Genomic DNA, 10,678 nt, shown 5'->3' with positions numbered 1-10,678 from the left:
TATGATGACTAGTGCAAGTTTTAAAATAGACCAGCTTTCATCTTTTTTTTTTTTCTTTAAGGATGAGGAAAATCAGATGCTGAGTGCTAGAATCTAGGCTTGAAATATAAGTTCTTTTTAAGACTCTAGTATTGGGCACGTACTCCATGGTGAGGTATGTGCTTAGCATGCGTGAGTTCCTGGATTGGATCCCCAGCACCAAAATAAATAAGTCAGTCAATAAACAAATACCCCAGTATCACACACCACTTCTGTTTCTGGACTTCATTTGCATCCAATATGCTAGAACATAATTTTGATTTCTTTTCTTGTGTTTTTTTTGCATTATAATTCCTAATACACATATATACCATGATTTTTCATATCTGTATATAAAGTATGTTGACACCCAATTCAAGTCTTCATACGTGTACTTTGGATAATGATGTCCATCACATTCCACCATCCTTGCTAATCCCCTGCACCCTCCCTATCCCTCCCACCCCTCTGCCCTATCTAGAGTTCGTCTATTCCTCCCATGCTCCCCCTCCCTAGCCCACTATGAGTCAACCTCCTTATATCAGAGAAAAAATTCAGCATTTGTTTTTTGGGAATTGGCTAACTTCACTTAGTATTATCTTCTCCAACACCATCCATTTACCTGCAAATGCCATTTTTTGTTTGTTTGTTTGTTTGTTTGTTTATTGCTGGGTAAAATTCCATTGTGACATCTTGTGTTTGCCCGTGCACCTCTTCATAACCCAAATCACAGGTAGGCTGCAACACATCCTTCTAGTAAGTCTCCTGTGACCTGTTGACTGTAATATACTCCTTTTGGATAATAAATAATTGTGAAGTCGCCGTGTTGAGAGTTCTCATGGAATGAGCCACCCTTGTTATGGGCCTTAGAATGCTGAGGAAATGAATGCTGTGCCAACGACTCAGCTGGAATAAATCAAGATAATGTAAACTATGTCAAATTAAAATCGAGTGCCTAAATGAGCTGTAATCACACATGTGCTGCACCTCTCCAAGTACAGAAACCCTGTACAGCCCTCGGGCAGCAACCTCCAGCAAAACAAGTCGCCTGGAAGTCAAAAGGCAGCCGCTGACTGCAATATTTTCATTTGCATCCTTTTTCAGACCATGCTGGGCTTCCCCCCTGGTTTCCTAATTCTACCACCATAGTCTGGCTCACATCTCTGCCTTGAGGTTGGCCTTTTATATGCATCAGGCTGTTGATCACTTCGTTCCACTGAATGTTGAAAGGCACCCGAGAAGTGACTTAAATTGGCTTTTTCCTTACTCATCAATATTTTGAAGGACAAAATTAGGCCCACCAAGGCTAAGTAACCTGCTAGCCCTAAACTCACACAATTTCAGGACTCCTAAATCCTAACCCATGCTAATTCCAATTCAAGAGAGGTCAAAACTTGGAGAATCACAGCTGATTATATAAGTTTTGTGACATTTGTGCTCCAAGCTGTCTGAACAGTTTTCTTTGGCTTAGACTCCCGAGGAGGAATTCCCAAATGTGGTTTGGATGACTCCAAATTGCTCTGTTCTGACCTTTGTGGGGTTCTGTCTTCTACCACTGATTTCAGCACATTATCTCCATGTGTTTTAGGTCTAACCCTCCCGAGGGTTGGGGAGAGTGCTCTGGCTCCTCCCTTGGCCTGATCTGGCTCTACTTGCCTCCATTCTGTTTGTTTCTTCCCCCACCAGATTAAGGTGTACGCAGTAAAGTAATTACAAAAGAGAATCCAGGGGATAGTGAGCAGACTAAGAACCCAAATGTCTTGCACAACTAGAGGGAAATTTGAGGAAAGCTAATATTTTTAGGCAGAATTCAAAAGTTTCCACCCCTATGAAGTTCATACCTTTACTTGTCTCTCCATCTATGTTGAGTACAGATTAAGCATTTAGTAAAAGCTAAGATGCATTTTCTTATTGTCTTCTTGCCAACATCACATCAATTATCCTTTGATTCCTTAATTGAATACTTTTTTTTTTTTTTTTTGGTACTAGGGATTGAACCCAATGGACTAATACTTAGCCACTGAGCTACATGTCCAGACCTTTTTTTTTTTTTTTTAAATTTTAAGATACAGTCTCACTAAGTGCTGATCCTGGCCTCAAACTTGCAATCCTCCTATCTTAGCCTCCCAAATTGCTGGTATTATAGGCCCACTTCACCATGCCCAGCTTACTCTTCTTTAGAGCAAGAATTCTATTCACTATCTTTATGCAAATCCTGATTCTCTTTTAAGATCTACTGTAAGTGACCCTCCCCCATTTTTTCTCTTCTAATTCCCACCCTTCAACAAGGTAGAAGGGATTCCATGATTTTGTCATTTTTTAGTGCTGTGTAATATTCCATGGTGTATAAATGCCACTTTTTTTAATCCATTCATCTATTGAAGAGCATCTGGGTTGGTTCCACAGTCTAGCTATTGTGAATTGTGCTGCAATGAACATCGATGTGGCAGTATCCCTGTAGCATGCTCTTTTAAGGTCTTCAGGGAATAGTCTGAGAAGGGCAATAGGAGGGTCAAATGGTGGTTCCATTCCCAGCTTTCCCAGGAATCTCCAAACTGCTTTCCAAATTGGCCGCACCAATTTGCAGTCCCACCAGCAATGTACAAGAGTACCCTTTTCTCCACATCCTCGCCAGCACTTGTTGTTGTTTGACTTCATAGTGGCTGCCAATCTTACTGGAGTGAGATGGTATCTTAGGGTGGTTTTGATTTGCATTTCTCTGACTGCTAGAGATGGTGAGCATTTTTTCATGTACTTGTTGATTGATTGTATATCCTCCTCTGAGAAGTGTCTGTTCAGGTCCTTGGCCCATTTGTTGATTGAAATGGATGGTACTAGAGCAGATTATGCTTAGTGAAGCTAACCAATCCCTAAAAAACAAATACCAAATGTCTTCTTTGATATAATGAGAGCAACTATGAACAGAGTAGGGAGGAAGAGCAGGAAGAAAAGATTAACTTTAAACAGAGACATGAGATGGGAGGGAAAGGGAGAGAAAAGGGAAATTGCATGGAAATGAAGGGAGACCCTCATTGCTATACAAAATTTCATATAAGAGGTTGTGAGGGGAATGGGAAAATAAACAAGGAGAGAAATGAATTACAGTAGATGGGGTAGAGAGAGAAAATGTGAGGGAAGGGGAGGGGGGATAGTAGAGGATAGGAAAGGTAGCAGAATACAACAATTACTAATTGGGCATTATGTAAAATTGTGGATGTGTAACCGATGTGATTCTGCAATCTGCATTGGGGGTAAAATTGGGAGTTCATAACCCACTTCAGTCTAATGTATGTAATATGATATGTCAAGAGCTTTGTAACGTTGTGAACAACCAATTAAAAAAATAAAAATTAAAAAAAATTAAAAATATCTGTGGATATAACAGATGCACCAAAAAAAAAAAAAAAAGAAAAAAAGAAAAGAAAACTGGTGTTCAGCTTTCCTTCCTATGGTGTTTTGAAAAAAAAAAAACAAGGTAGAAGGGAAATTTTAACTTCTGTAACATTTAGCTTCGCTTTTCAGTCACAAACTCTACAAAGTATTTCCTAAGAATATATTGACATTTCATATATTATACCTCGCTTCTCCAAGGAAAATGGAACAAGGACAAGGTTAAGAGCTGTGCTTTCTCTGTTAAATTTGCACAACAGTAGTGGAGTTAGTACCCAACCCTTTCTTTGAAATCTGATTTATGATCTAAAGTTCAAGATTAATTATAGCTATATTTGCTTTGTATAGGATCATACATACTCCTGCCTAGGTCATCCATGCATGATTAGGAATTAAAAAAAAAAAAGATCTGTGAGGTAGTGTTGATTTGGGGTATTAGGCACTGACTGTGTGCCAGGTGCTGGGCTAGGTCCTGGGAATGGAAAGATGAGCAAGTCATAATTCTGTTCTCAAGCAGCTTATAGTCTGACAAGAGAGACGATATGTAAGCAAATAGGATCAACAGTGAGAAAGCATAGGCATAGAACAGCCAAAGATACAGAGAGGGAGCTGGAAAGTGTGTGTGTGTGTGTGTGTGTGTGTGTGTGTGTAAGACTGATAGCAGCTTAGAGAAAACAAATTGAATAGTCTATCAGTACTGTCTGATAGAACTTTTACAATGATGGAGAGGTTTTATATCTGTGTTGCCCAAGGAAGTAGCCATTAGCCATGTGACTGTTCAGCATTTGAAATGTGTCATTTGACAGAGAAACTGTTTTTTAATTTTTATTAACTTAAACTTAAATCACTGGCTACTCTATTGCACATACTAGTATTAGCCAAGCCAGAAGCAATGAAGTTTTCTGGTTGTATGCAGAATTACACCATGTTTTCCCTCTGCTATCTACGCTCTAGTATGCTCCAGACTGATGGTTCCAGTAGAGGATAGGATGTGCTGTGGTGAATGACTTTAAGTTTTGGGAGCTTCAGGTTCTTTTTCTTTTTCTTTTTGGTGGTACTTGGGATTGAATCCAGGGATACTCTACCACTGAGCTACATCCTCCATGGTTTTTTTTATTTTTTATTTTGAGACAAGGTTTCACTAGGTTACCCAGGCTGCCTCAAATTTTGTGAATTCTTCTGCCTCAGCCTTCTGTGTCACTGGGATTACAGTGACACAGGGATTACAGTGCCACTGTGCCTGGTTTCAGGTTCTTAATCATAAAATGATAGTAATAATGTTCTTCTCATGGATTTGGGGGAAGAATAAATGAGATGTTACAATACTTTGTAAACTTAATATGCATGAAGACACTTTTCAAGTTCTATTTTCTAAAACAGTGATTCTTAATAGGACATTTAGTAAATCTGGAGGGGTTTTTCCCTTTCAACTTAGTTAGGGACAATATTGGGGGTGAATGGGTAGGATAGATCAAGACTTTCTGCAATATATGAGACATTCTTATACACTGGGAATTTAAAATTTTCAGATGTTCCAATGGACATTTATATAGGTGACAGTGAATTTTTATATAACTTTTATTATTGAGCTCATATACTGTTTTGAATTAAAACTAAGCATTTTTATATAGTTTTTATAAACAGAATTATCCAGGAATTATGTAAATATTAATTATTTACATGGACGTAAATTAAAGGAAGAATGTAATTTGTTCCATTTAAGAGCCTATCTCCTGCCCACCCCCACCCCCCATCTTTCTTTTCTTTTTCTCTGTGATGCTGGAGATGGAATCCAAGGCCTCATACATACTAGGCAAGCTCTGTCTCACTGACCTACATCCCCAGGCCTATTCATCAAATGCCAATGCCACGCATATTTGAACCCCCATAATCAGCTACAGGAGTAGCTATTGCATCTATTGTGATTCTACTTCTAGCTGTATCTGAAGGTTTCATTATATTTTTAGTGTAGGGAGCTCCTATGAACTTACATATAGAATTATATATTAACATTTACCTATGAATGTTACTTCAGGGTAATAAAGGGTCATTACCAAATATTTGTGATGCAATGGAAACACTAACTCTGCTAAGGTTCAAAGCAACTTTTCTAAACTAATATGATCCTTGTGATCATTGTCTGCTGTAGTCTTTTAACTCTACCCATATTCTGCCACGGTTGTGAAAAACACACACTAGTGCTGCCATGGTGAAAGACAGGGTAGGTGAAACTTATAGCCCGTCTAGCTGGTCCAGAGAGTCATGGATCTCCCTTTAATATTCGGGTCCCAATGTGGGCAATGCATTCTTTCTTCCTTGAGGCAATCTCTAGACCACACTAGAAGATTTCAACAAGGCCTTACTAATAGCCCATGGAAAGCTGTAACAAAAATGAGTGTCACCAATGATGACACCAGTGTAGGCAACCTACTCATCTTCAGCTGGAAATTCCTTGGGGGAACTCCTCCTTTCTAGAACAAGTTTGCTCCCACACAATGCTTCTTATCTTTAACCTCTACCATCCAAATCATCTTGGGCAGCTTGGGAGGCCCAAACCAAAATAAACAAATAAATAATGCAAGGTGATATAAACTCTTCCTCTTTTTATTCATTATCTGAGGTCTGCCTTTCAAGTCTCTCGCTTCCTCCTTAGGACCTGCTTTTCCATTGATGATCAACATTAGGAAAGCTTACTTCTTTTGAGAAAACTTCTCCCTCATGCATACAGGGGCCTTCAGCTTCTACAGGATCATCTCTATGAGACAGCTCCATGGGAAAATAATGTGCCAAATCCCACATCTTTTCAAAGAGGCTGAATTGTCAGAATGAAAAAGTGCGAGTTTTAAATAAAGAATAATTAACATACCCAAGATCACAGCTAGAAGGGGTGCAGCTTAAATCAGAACCTGTTAGATTTGCTGAATCACAGGGAGAAAGTCAACCTATTCTGACAATAGGGTCCCAATTCTGATTAATTGCCTGTTCCATGATTGATTGTGAGAGAGCTTTAGTATCACTCCTTTTCACTGTTCACAACTCCATTATACTGAAGTATCCAAGTATTGGAGGATTTTCTCAATGACCAATGAGGTAACATGCTGGGCAGTGTATGTGGTAAAAGGGCCAGACTGACTGGTTTGTTTTAAAGGTACCTGGCTCTTGCATGACTTTTCAGAGCTTGAATGGACTACCTCTGAAGCAAATACATGACCAGTTACCCTGCTGGGTTCATGAAACAAGTAAGATGAGGTGCATGTATGTTAAAATGTAAAAGTTATAAAAAAAATGAAAATGAAAATTTTAAAATAATTAAAACACTTAAAAATGCTCTTAAAAGGAAAGTCTAGGGGCTGGAGATATAGCTCAGTTGGTACAGTGTTTGCCTTGCATGCACAGGGCCCTGGGTTCAATCTCAGCACCATCCAAACCAAACAAACAAAACCCAAACAAACAAAAGGAAAGTCTAGCCAGATGTAATGGCATATCCTTATAATTCCAGAGGCTTAGGAGGCTGAGGCAGGAGGATTGCAAGTTCAAAACCAGCCTCAGCAACTTAGTAAGGCCCTGAGCAACTTAGTTAGTTCCTGTCTCAAAATAAAAAATAAAAAGGGTCCCCAATGTGTCTCAGTGGTTAAGATCCCTGGGGTTCAATACCTGGTATTAAAAAAAAAAAAAGAAAGAAAAGTCTACTAACTCACAGTAACTAAAATTAAAATTACTTTGAAACTTAAATATTTGACTTGTGTACAAACCAAGACCAAATATATTTTCAGAAATTAAGCTCTTATTTGAATGATTTTAAAAAGAATTCAATATGCTCCAAAATCAGGTAAAAGCTAATTTTTTATAATGAATATGCAAAAAATTGTTCTGTATTTACTAAACAATCTACAATACTCAGACTGCTTTCACATCCTTTTTTTTTTTTTTTTTTCAGTGATGAAGATTGAGCCCAGGACCTGTGCCTCATGCTAGGTGAGTGCTAACCCTACCATTCTCAGCCCTATGTTTTCACAAGCATTAAGAAGTGGTATCCCACCCCAATTCCCATTATCCAAGTAGCAGTATAATATAGAGATTAAAAGCATGGCCTCTGAAACCAGCCTGCTAAGGGAGTTAAATGCCAGCCTCCCCAGGTGTGTAGTCTTAAGCAAGTCTCCTAACTTCTCTGTGCTCTAATTTCATTCCTTATAATGGGGACATTTGTGGTATCTAATTCATGGAGCTATTGAATTAATATTGTAAGATACCATATTAATACTCAGTGTTAGCTATCATTGTGTCACAAAATTCTGAAGACTAGTGGCCAAATATCTCAAGAGATTAATGTTAAGTGGAAGAATTGGGGTATGAACCCTACATTTGGTAAAGCATCCCTGAAATTCAATTCCCCCCTCAAAAAAAAAACTAAAATAAAAAGTATGTGTGTATGTACACTATAGATACAACTTGTGTATAAATACATATATTTTTCATCGTCATATATATATATACATATACATACATAAGTTGGATGTGCATATGTGTATACTTAAGTTTATATATTTGCCACTGAAGATGAGATTGTTGGTGGCCCTGGTTTTTAAAATAATTTTCTGTACTTTTCAAATGTCCTGTATTGAGTAAAATTTTGTTTGATAACCAGAAAATAAATGCAGAAAGCCAAAATAATTTCAGTAAAAATTGGGATTTGTTTGACTCTGATGGAGTCAAAAAATGGAGCCTAAACTGGGGTAGATGAGGAAGAAAGATTTAAAATCTAAATGTTCATTTTTGAAGCGGTTTGTTATCTGAATTAAAGCAAGAACTGCCAGATCCATACGTCACTTTATGAATTTGGATTAAAAAAATTTAGATAAAAATCAAACACATGTTTATCAAATAAAGCCGTCGTTACACAAAGGCAGCTGCCACACTGATACTCAACAAAATAGCGCAGCCTCCTCTTCCCTAGAGCAACTGAAACGCTAAGAAGTTTTTTGCCACAAGAGGGCGATAACTGTTCAGGGTTTCTTTAAAGGAGGCTACTAAGGGAAGCTGCGCTGCTAGTTAACTTTTTTTTTTTTTCCTCACCAGAGAATGAACTGCACACTCGAGGCGGGTGGAACGGCCAACACCGACACACTCATGCACACTCCTCCCAGAAGCGACAACTTTTAGCAGAATGTAAAGAGAAACTGGTTTACGGAGTTGCTTTAAAAATTGTTATTTATACAAATACGAGGTTTTCGTGGCTGTTCATCGCAGACACTTTTAAATCTGGTGTATCAGTCTGGGCTAGCATTTTATCCTATTAATAAATTCTGGAAACCAACAAGACGTTCTTTCAAGCACACGATTCTAGGCTGATTCCCCTATTCCATAATACAGTGCAAAGCAAGTGGATTCTCTGGAATAAATAGGTCTCTGTTAAAAAAAAAAATAGAAAGAAAGAAAAAAAAAAAGAAATGCTGGGGAAAGGGTTTTCATTTTCAAATGAGAAAAGATTTGATTTGCACACAGATTCACTGATCTGGCGTTTTCTCGAATTCACTCTCATTGCGGAACTCGTGTTGTGGTATTGCAACAATTTCTGAACTTCAGCATTTCCCATCTTATTGGACCTTTCAGAATTTTCCCTTCCGAATGTACGTAATCTTCCAAAGAGCTCTCTCACGCTTTCTGCGACGGTAGGGCCCGGGTACAAGGCTGTCATTCAGAAGATCCTTGAGAGAAGTCCGGGAGTGACATTGCAGATATTTTCCGTAGAAGAATGAGGCTTCTTTTCTTCCCCCACTTGTTGGGTGTCAGTCTCTCCTGAGAGGCAGCCATCATAGAATCCTCCAACGCTCTTCTGCCATCAAGCACTTGTTGACCCCTCTCTAACTTAACTTTCCCAAATTGTCTCCTGAATTCTCAGTCAGAAGAGGTTGGGGTCCAGTTCCCACCTCACAGCATTTACAGCAAGCTGAGAGAGAGACCCACGCTCTCTTCCTTTTCTCCTGTCCTCTTCTTGATAATATGTTGGTCCAAGCTTGGGGACATTATTGTTTCTTCCTTTTATTTATTTCTATGTAGCCACCAGCTCGACTACTTTTTATTAACATTCACTTTAACCCTATTGTCCTCCACCTTCAAACAGGCCATACTCTTCGGTGAAATGCAGGTATTAAAATCTTCTAGAAAACTCAAGCAAACACATATTAGGAAGGTCTTTGGCTCACACACACACAAAGTTCCTTCATTCTTTTCACCCCTCTTTTCAAGAGTATAGAAATTGACTTTCTGTATCCTGACACTTGATATTAAGATATTTGGGGCAGAACCGTTATCATTCTTCTTCTTCTTCTTCTTTTTAAACCGGCTGCTGAATGTAAGTACATTTAGCTGAGGTTTCATTTGCATTCTTCCCTTGAGTTGCCCTGAATTAAATGGCTGTTCTTTTAACTTAAAACAGAAGTATTAAAACGCATTTGGTGCATTTCTGAGTCAAGGGTTAGACCGAGGGTGGGAAGGTCAAATGAATTGCGCATGCTTACACAACTGAAGGGCAGGTTAAAACAGTAACTGGAACATAGACGAGAATATCTCGAGTTCAACGTCCAGGGGGCACATCGCCTTCTTCACCCCCTACCCTCTTAGCCCTTTTGCAACCTCGGAATTTGCCCAACAGCTTTCATTTATTTTTCAATTAAAATGCAAATAACTCCCTTTCAAACAGTCTCCCCCTCCCCACGAATATAAACTTAGTAGTATATATATTTTGTAGAGATGCCCAGGAACCGTTGCTACCATGCGTTACACGTTCACTTCTGGAGGGGAGGGGAACAGAGGGTGCTTGGAAAAGTCGAACTTCACGAGGGCAGGAGGACGCGGAGGTCCCAGGTGGCCCTCAAGAGAGAACGAGCCCAGATTCCCAAGGGCATTTGAAAGCAGTGTGTTAAAATTGCCCCCAACAGAAACCCGCTTTCCACCTCCGCATCAGCTTGTCCAGGACTCGATCCCGAAGGTGGTTTTAACCAGGCGCTCAGAGCCGGAGCCGAGGGCAGGACGATCTCTCCTTGGGAGTGATCAGGGCAGCCCACACCCTCTGAGGACTTCCCCTCATTCTCCTTGCTCCGAGTCGGAGACCGACCGAACAGATCCAGGACAAACAGCACCCGCCTTCTAACAGCGGCCTGCGATGGGCGTCGGAATACTCGCTGCCCCTGGAGGGATTGAAGCACCCGGGGTTCACCCCCCCGGGGATGAAGGTACACAGACCCCCAAATATTTTTATTGATGTAATTAA

Source organism: Ictidomys tridecemlineatus, chromosome 9 (genome assembly GCF_052094955.1).
Source record: "Ictidomys tridecemlineatus isolate mIctTri1 chromosome 9, mIctTri1.hap1, whole genome shotgun sequence".
NCBI classification, from domain to species: domain Eukaryota; kingdom Metazoa; phylum Chordata; class Mammalia; order Rodentia; family Sciuridae; genus Ictidomys; species Ictidomys tridecemlineatus.
This window is presented reverse-complemented; position numbering follows the sequence as displayed.